The 8773-nt window shown below is 36.9% G+C and overlaps 1 pseudogene; it reads left to right on the forward strand.

The window, feature by feature from the left end:
* The first annotated feature begins 1276 nt into the window (after positions 1 to 1276).
* Positions 1277 to 1393, forward strand: LOC118704000 (annotated as a pseudogene).
* Positions 1394 to 8773: the final 7380 nt, after the last annotated feature.

Here is an 8773-nt window from a genome sequence, read left to right on the forward strand (position 1 = left end):
CCCCCTACATACAAACATACACAGGTGAACACAAAAACTACTAGAGGCCAAAATGATAATTAGTCAAGTGTATATCAAAGTAAACAAAGTTTGATTATGCCAAGGTAGAACTATTAAATATAAAGAATCCCTCCCATAAGCACATAAGTGAGTTTAACCGAAGAAAATGATGATATTGTTTATGTACCAGTAAGTTCACTGACTTTTTTTTTACATTATTATTGAGGAACATAATAAGCAATGCAATGTAGAGTATATCATTTTAAAATGAATTCATTTTCTGACAAATAAAATTATTTTTCTATATTAAATAAAAAAAGATTTAATTAATCTGAAAACAAGGATTTCAATAAAAGGCCGTTTTCAGAAGAACGTCATAATTTACTATGTTTGTCCAAATGTTATTGCAAGGGATAGTGAAAGAAGATCAGCTATAGTTAGCTTTTGAGCAATCGGAAGACTCTGAGTGTGCAAATGCTTCATCTTTCAGAAGCAGTTCCATAGCTACCACTTACACGGTTTTAATACGAAGCTTTGTAAAAATATTTGCCAGCTGGCCATGCCAAATATAAAATGATTTGTCTCCCCATCCTTGAGACAGTAAACAAATGTGAAAAGAAACCTTTTTTCATATATTCTTACATAAAACAGGAAATCACCGCTCACAAGATTAAGAATAAGTCTGCATTCTAGCCGAAACCGGTTTGGCTCAGTGGATAGAGCGTCGGCTTGGGGACTGAAGGGACCTGGGTTCAATTCCGGTCTGGAGCATGTACCTTGGTTGTGGGTATATCGCCAGTAGGGGGTGTGCAAGAGGCAGCTGATCGATGACTCTCTCTCATCGATGTTTCTAATTCTCTATCTCTCTCCCTTCCTCTCTGTACAAAATCAATAAAATATATTTTTAAAAAAATAGAATAAGTCTGCATTCTAAACTTAGAAGTGTGTCTCCCGTAAATTGTGTAACTTCTTTGGCTCTCAATTTTCACATTAGTAAAATGTGTGTGTGTGTGTGTGTGTGTGTGTGTGTGTGTTTAGAACTAGATTAATTTTCAAAGAATGATCTTTAATTTCTCACAGACATGGAAACATGGAAATAGTCTCTGAGGACAAGAGAAGCAATACCATGACAGTGAAAACTGTATATCCTATTGACAGAAGTAGGGTGTTCATGTCCCTGAGTTAGACAAGAAATGCCTTCATTGGCAATATTTTCCACTGAATTCTGGGAAATTTGGAAATCACTATATTTTATCGGCCTAAAAATTCCTTTACTCTCAGTATAAACTAACAAGTCTCGCACTGGCCCAGAAGGCTGCCACAGAAACACTGTGGCACATGCACCCTGATCCCCACTGCTGGCCCTCGGGGATGAGCATGGCTACAGACACCAAGAAAAGTAAAAATAAATAAATAAATAAACTAACCAGTTCCTAGTTTCAGACATTTATACATAAATATGTACATAAGCCAGAGTGTAAAATGACTGCTGGGAACCAGGTCATACAGTGGAGACTTGAGCACACCAGGCGACTTTCCAAAGTCCCACTGCTTTGCTTTTGAACCATTACCAATGGCTTTCAGCAGTGCTGTCAACAGAGCTCAGATAGGGTCTTGAACTCCAGAGAATGAATGAGATATGCCAAATGCAGCATAATTACTTCATTGACGTCATTCAGTTTTCAACTCAGATTTAATGGGGAGCTTCTACTGCTTGAAACAGTGGGCCATTTGTAGCACATTATGCAAATGTAAGACTAATCTTTTGCATTATACATAAGATCTGCTTATTGTGCATTAACTAATTTATCTGACTACGCAGGGGCTATGAATGCTGATTTTTATTAAGCTCTTTATTTAAGTGAAAACGTAGGCTTGGCAAGTGCATATATTAGTATGTGCCTGTCTTGCAAGGATGAATAAATACATAGACAGATCTAGTTACCAAGTGACATTCTTTTGGTGGTAGAAATTATCAAATATGATTTTTTTTCAGTCACATGAGTAAAATGAGAAAGTGAAAATTAAACAATCAGAGGTAAAACCCCTGTATTGTTAATATTCATCACATTTATTTTTTAAATCATGATTACAAAATTGTTTTTTAATAAGACAGATTGTGTAGTCTAAAGTCAATAGTTTAAATCTTATGTAAGTATCCTTCAGAATGCTGCTGACTATTTTGTTATCATAAAAAGTATACAAAGAACAATTGAACACAAAGCCTAATGAAAGGAGTCACTTCATTAAAATTTTAATTCATTTTAGTAAAGAAAAAAAGAAGAGTAAATAATATTCTGTTAACTATACACTAATGAACTTGGTTCAGATCTAAACACAGGCAAGCTTAGACAGGCAAGTGAATACTGTTTTATGTAATGCTCAGTAAATTGGCATATAGATTAAAGAACACATTTGAAGCCAATACAGACTTTATACAGACCCTACTCTTCTCAGCAAGTTATTTAAATTTGACTACTGAATATCATGATATCAAAAATATTGCACATCTTATTTGCTTAAATTGATAAAGATTTGATTTATTTTTAACCAGTCAATATATACTGGAAACACTCTCTATGTAAATTATTACAAATATTTTGAGTTTATTATTTTTTTATTGGTCTTAGGAAAGTGGAACATGCTTTATTTCTTTTTAATCTTTATTGTGGAAAGTATTACATATGACCCCCTTTTCCCACTTCCCTCTCGTTCCACTCAGCCCCCCCATCCCCTGTGTCTAATGGGTTATGCATATATGCATGTGAGTTCATTAGTTGATCTCTTTCCCACTCCTTTCCTGCCTTCCCTCTGAGTTTTATCTCTTTAAAAAATATTTTTAAATGTAGCTAATAGTTTGCTAATAGGAGGTGAGTCAGTGATTACCTTTATAACTGATTTTTAAGGTGAAAGGGCAAGAAGAAATGAATGAGCCTGTTACTTTGGAGATGCTAAATAGCAATGGTGGCCAGTACAACAGATGCAAGGGGCAGAGAAATCTAGTATCCCATTCTAACTTCAAACTTGAGTTTCTAGTTTTTGTTTAAAAATAATGCTTTGTTGCTGTGTATCATGCATAAGATAGCTCATTCCTTTATCAGCCAAGTAAACTAAAACACATATTACTATACACAACACAAAACCAGCACTGGGACTTGGCCATGAGCCCAACTTAACTGCAGAATGTTTATTAAATTATTAAAATTTATGGGTTGATAGCACTTTCAAGCAATTTATTATAGCTGTAAACCATTTTTAAGTTTTGAAAACACAATAAAGTTGATTTAATAATCCCTCTAATCTTATACACAACTTCCTCCAGAATTTTCTTCAATTACGCCTCATAAATTACAATTTATTGTGTATTAGAGGAACACTAAAAAACAAATAATTCATGAGAATTTCATCAGATTCATTTATTCTGAAACATTTGCCAGGAAGCATAACAAATTCACATGTGACCCCTGCACTCAGAAGAGCTGAAGTTCAAATCAAAGCCACAATGGAGAGTTCCTTTGCCAAGGATAATAACTAAAATCTTCCCTTAACTTGAGCCAGGAACTTGGCTTTAATGAATGCAAGAGTGAAGGGGTCAAGGAAGAGAGAGAGGCAGTTCTAGGGACATTCTCTCTACTCAAAACACAGCTTGAATTGCAAAGCAGCACAGACAGTCACATCACCTCTTTGTAGGACTTTGTTAGAGAACAAGCATTGAAAAGAGGGAACACAAAGAGACAGGAATTGTGAGCACACAATGTGTTTTCCTCAGGGGCAGGAGGTCATTAGTGTAGGCAAATTCACTTGGCTTTAATGACTTTTCAGTGAACATTCCGTACTCTTTAAAAATAGAATTGACAGTGGTTTAGGAAGATTAATCTCTAATGGTAGAATAATTCAGAATCTATTTCATATTCTATAGTGACGTGATTAGGACAGAATTATATGTTGTACCTAGTGGGTCCTGTGGCTTATAAGACTTTGTTTTAAGAACTAAAACAGAATTTCGAGGCAATATTAGGGTCTCTTTTGATGGAACAAAAAGAAAATCTATGTGTACTAGACAGGTCCCCTGGCTAAATGGGGGAGAGGGTTGTAACTGTGCCCTGAAGAAGGGCTATGCATTGTGAGGAAACATTGCATCTGCATTCCTTAAACCTTTCAGATCTGTGTCCTCATGCTCACAGCAGAGCTGAAACCCCTGTTCAAGCAAACCTATCATTGGCTCCTATTATGATAAATCTGCAGTGTCTACATATATTTCTAACTTTTGTATTCTTTATAGTCTCTTGTTCTATAAACCCCATTTTAATTTGAATTAGTGTTCCTAGGCTTCTATTCCTGAAAAACTAATGGTACTATGTGCATGGATGGGGGTGGTAGAGTGTACTCTGTCCATATCCCACTTGCAAGCCAGCTGCAAGCACTGAAAATAGCAATTCTGTATACAACCAACAAGGACAGGAATCATGCTAATCTCTTGGCTCTTGGGTTCAGTTGCCCAAGAAGCACCAGTGTCACAGCTACATCAGCACCAGAGACTTTCTGGACTCTTGATGGCTTATGTCCTACCAACCTTTATCCTTCCCTGAAAGCCACAAAAAGGCAGCTTCAACCCTCCACCTCCATATTCTTTAAGTCCTTCTCTCATGTGGAGCTGAGTCAGAAGTTAAAAATGGTCTACCAAAAAGTATAAGTCACCTGTATTTTATCCAAAGGACTCAAATTGACCCACAAGAAATCAGCAATTAAGTATTTTTTAAGTGGAAGAACTACATAAATTTCACATTAATTATCACCAGTTTGAATTTGAGTAACTGCATCAGGGCCTAAAGGTCATGTATGTCCAAGTTATGAAGAAATCACAAAGTCCAGATTTATCTTCTCACGTAAATAACTCACAAACTAAACTAAATACATAAGTCAGTGGATTTCAGACCCTGGATCCTAGGATGCACAGGACTGAGATCTTTGAGAAAAGGGAAACAAAGAGGTGATTTACAGTTGCCCCATCTTACTGCCTAAAGGAAGTCCCCCAGCCATGGCAAAGGGAGATGATGGTCTCCAGGCATACAGAAGTCAGAGTTGAATATCTGGAGAGCCCACGAGGGGATAGGATTTGCAGAGTCAAGATAACTGCAAAGAAATCTCCAGAAATTTGCAAAGGTTCCATCTCTGGGTGTTTTTGTTTTGTTTTTACTGAGGACTGATAACTGCATTAATATAAGGAAATCACCCAAGGCAGAGGAAAGAATCAAAAGAGAAGAGCCGGTGCAAAAGCCTCAGAGATCCAACAGGCCAGAAGTAGTTCCTGTTCCCATCAGCCAGAGTGGAAGTCATTGGTGATGCTTCATCAGAGAAAACACCTAGAAGATTTTCGTCTAGGTACTGGGGAAAATTAGCACTAGCATAAAACTCACTTAACAACATTTAACGGTAACAATAGAAAGAATAAAACTTTCCATGTAACTTTGCTGCAAACCAACATTAAGTTCAGGAATATTTCAAGGAATTACAAAATATCCAACACCTAATGCAGTAAAACTAAAAAAGCTGGCATCCAACAAAAAATTAGTAAGCATGCAAAAAAGAAAGAAAAGAAGGATAAAAATAAATCAATATTAACAACAGAAATGACACAGTGATAGAATTAGCAGACAAAGCCATTAGTATTGTTATTATAAAAATACTACACGTTTGAAAACATAAAGTGAGAAAACATTTATATGTTAAAGAGATCATAATAAAAGATGATATAAAGAAGAAATTATAAACAAATCTTAAAAAATCCAAGCTTCCAGTGATAAATGACACATTATGAAGTAATAAGAGCAGATTAAACACTGCAGAAGAATAGACTGATACATCTAAAGTCATAGCAAACAGCAACAACAACAAAAAGAACAAAAAATAGATTAGAAAAAAATTATACTGTAAGTGAGTTTTGGGACAAGTTCAACCATCCCAAGTAATTTGAGTCCTTATAAAGAGAAATAAATGTGAGACAGAATAAAAAATTTGGAATAATGGCTAAATTTTCCAAATTTGTTAAGAACTGTAAACCAGCAGATCCAGGAAACTTAATAAAGAACAAGTGCAAGATATCTGAAGAAAACTATGCCAATGTAGACCATAAGCAAAATCTTTAAAACCAATGATAAAGGGAAAATCTTAAAAGCAGCCAAAGAACACATTACTTACATAGAAACAAAGATAAGAATGACAGCACACTCTCCATCAGATACATTACAAAAGAAAATTATGGAGCAACATCCATTAAAGGATTGAAAGAAAAAGTTGGCAACATATGATTCTATAACCAGTGAAATAGACATTTTTACAGTTATTAAAAAAAAAACCTGATAAAATTGATCACTCCATTACAATACATTTTAAAAGAAATCCATCAGGTAGAAAGAATAATAAATACCAAATTGGAAATTTGAACTTACATAGGGAAAGAAGAGCACCAAAAATAATAAATATGTGGGTATATAAAAACATTTTCTTGGTTTTAAAATATCTTTCTAAAATAGCTAATTGGTTTTCCCTAGCCAGGCAACTCAATTGGTTGGAGTGCTGTCCAGTACACCATAAAGGTTGCAGGTTTGATATGGTAAAAGCACAATATAATAAAAATGCTACTGCACATATCTTACAAGCTCTGAATTCAGTGACATCATGTTGGTAGATTGAAACTGAACACTGAGAATATTGACACCACAAAAATTAAACATATGAAAAAAAAATTAAACATATGAAAACCATTACAAATCAGAGCTTTCATCCCCCAGAGAGCTTATCATCATTTATGAATATATCACTGCCCCCTCTATTTCATCTTTTCTAGTCCAGACACACTTGGGCTAGAGAAGATAAGCCAGAAGTAACCAAATACTGAGGGGAAATGCATGAGATAATAAATTTCTGTTCAACCCTGTAATTAAACTACAATATCCCTGGAAGGAAAGAGAGGAGGCTTAGTAAATACCTGTTTTGCACATTATGTGGGGAAGTTTTGGTTTTGGACTGGAAGATATAGTCCAAATATACAATACATTCTTAGCTTACAGAATACTTTATTTTTCTTAATTCATTACTCATAAAAAAAGGTGGGCATATGACAGCTACAGCTACTCTATTTATATAATGTTAGAGATCTAGTGCACGGATTCTTGCACTGGTGGAATCCCTTGGCCTGGCCTCTTCCCTCTCGCAATACAGGAATCCCCAGGAGAGCCAGTTTCGGCCTGATCCCTGCAGGACTGGCCGAGGGACTTCACTGGTGCACAAATCCGTGCACCAGGCTTCTAGTATACATATAAGATCTTTGGCTAGTCTTTTCCAACCCTCTTTCTGCCCCTCCCCCTTCCTTCTGAGATTCATCAGTCTGTTCCATGTTTCTATGTATCCATGCCTGTGTGTTGAGTGTCTGCCCCCTGGTGGTCAGTGTACATCATAGCTACTGGCCAAATGGTCAAATGGTCAAACGGTCGCTTAGGCTTTTATATATAGACTAGAGGCTCCATGCACAACTTCATGCATGGGTGGCATCCCTCTGGGTGGCCTGCAGGGATCAGGCTAAAATCCGCAGTCCAACACTGCCTGCAGCTCCTTCCTACCACTTCCACTCATCCCGGCCCACTGTGCCTGCCATAGGCTCACACCCAATCAGTCCCAATCGGGAGAGGCTCATACTGCCGCAAGCCCTGCAATCATAAATAGGCAATCATAATATTTACTGTGGAATTTCTTGGCAAATTTCATTCCAGAAGTACACACCATATTTATTTAATAAGATTCATTATATATATTAGTTTTTCCCATGCAAACCCTTTGCCTATCTTATAATACATGTTTAGGTAGTATATTCAGACACAAGACTCTTCATACCTAGGGGATTGTTTGTAGTTGAAGGCTTACTGAAAGGGAACGCTGTCCTGTGAGGTGCATTTCCTCAAACACCGTAAAACTGCAAAGGAAGCAGTCTTTCTGGAGCAGGGCTTCCTTTTATCTGTAGCTGCTTACAAGCCCTGGGAACTCTTCAGGGATAATTGCAGTGTAATGCATTACAGCTGCTTGCTAGGTAATTTACTCAGCTGCCACCACCTGGGGAGATTAGACGGGATTTCTTCTCCTGACACTGGGCCCCCGGAATTTATAGTCCTTACCCTTTCTCTTCTCTGGTGGTATCACTCTTCTCCCCCAGGGATCACTAGGAAGTCAGCACTTAAAGGTACACAAGTAGTCTGCCTGCAGACGGAAATACCAGCAAACATACTCTATGCGGGCATATCTCTATTTGACCAGCCCCATAGCCCTGAAGTGATACCATGCTCCTCAGTACCCACCAAGCTTTAGAATGCCATAGATACTTTGGAAATGTTATGAACTGGATTACATCCCCTCAAACATCTCTATCTTTATATCAAAATCTATATATACATCTATATCTATGTAGATATAGATAGATAAATATAAACATAGACAGACAGGTATATTAAAGCCTTTTTGAAATATATTTTTATTGATTTTTTACAGAGAGGAAGGGTGAGGGATAGAGAGTTAGAAATATTGATGAAAGAGAAACATTGATCAGCTGCCTCCTGCACACCCCCTACTGGGAATGTGCCTGCAACCAAGGTACATGCCCTTAACTGGAATCGAACCTGGGACCCTTCAGTCCTCAGGCTGACGCTCTATTCACTGAACCAAACTAGCCAGCACCATATATTACAGTCTTAACCCTGGGGACATCAGAATATGATCTTATTTG

The sequence above is a fragment of the Pipistrellus kuhlii genome, unplaced genomic scaffold (genome assembly GCF_014108245.1).
Source record: "Pipistrellus kuhlii isolate mPipKuh1 unplaced genomic scaffold, mPipKuh1.p scaffold_m20_p_4, whole genome shotgun sequence".
NCBI lineage: Eukaryota > Metazoa > Chordata > Mammalia > Chiroptera > Vespertilionidae > Pipistrellus > Pipistrellus kuhlii.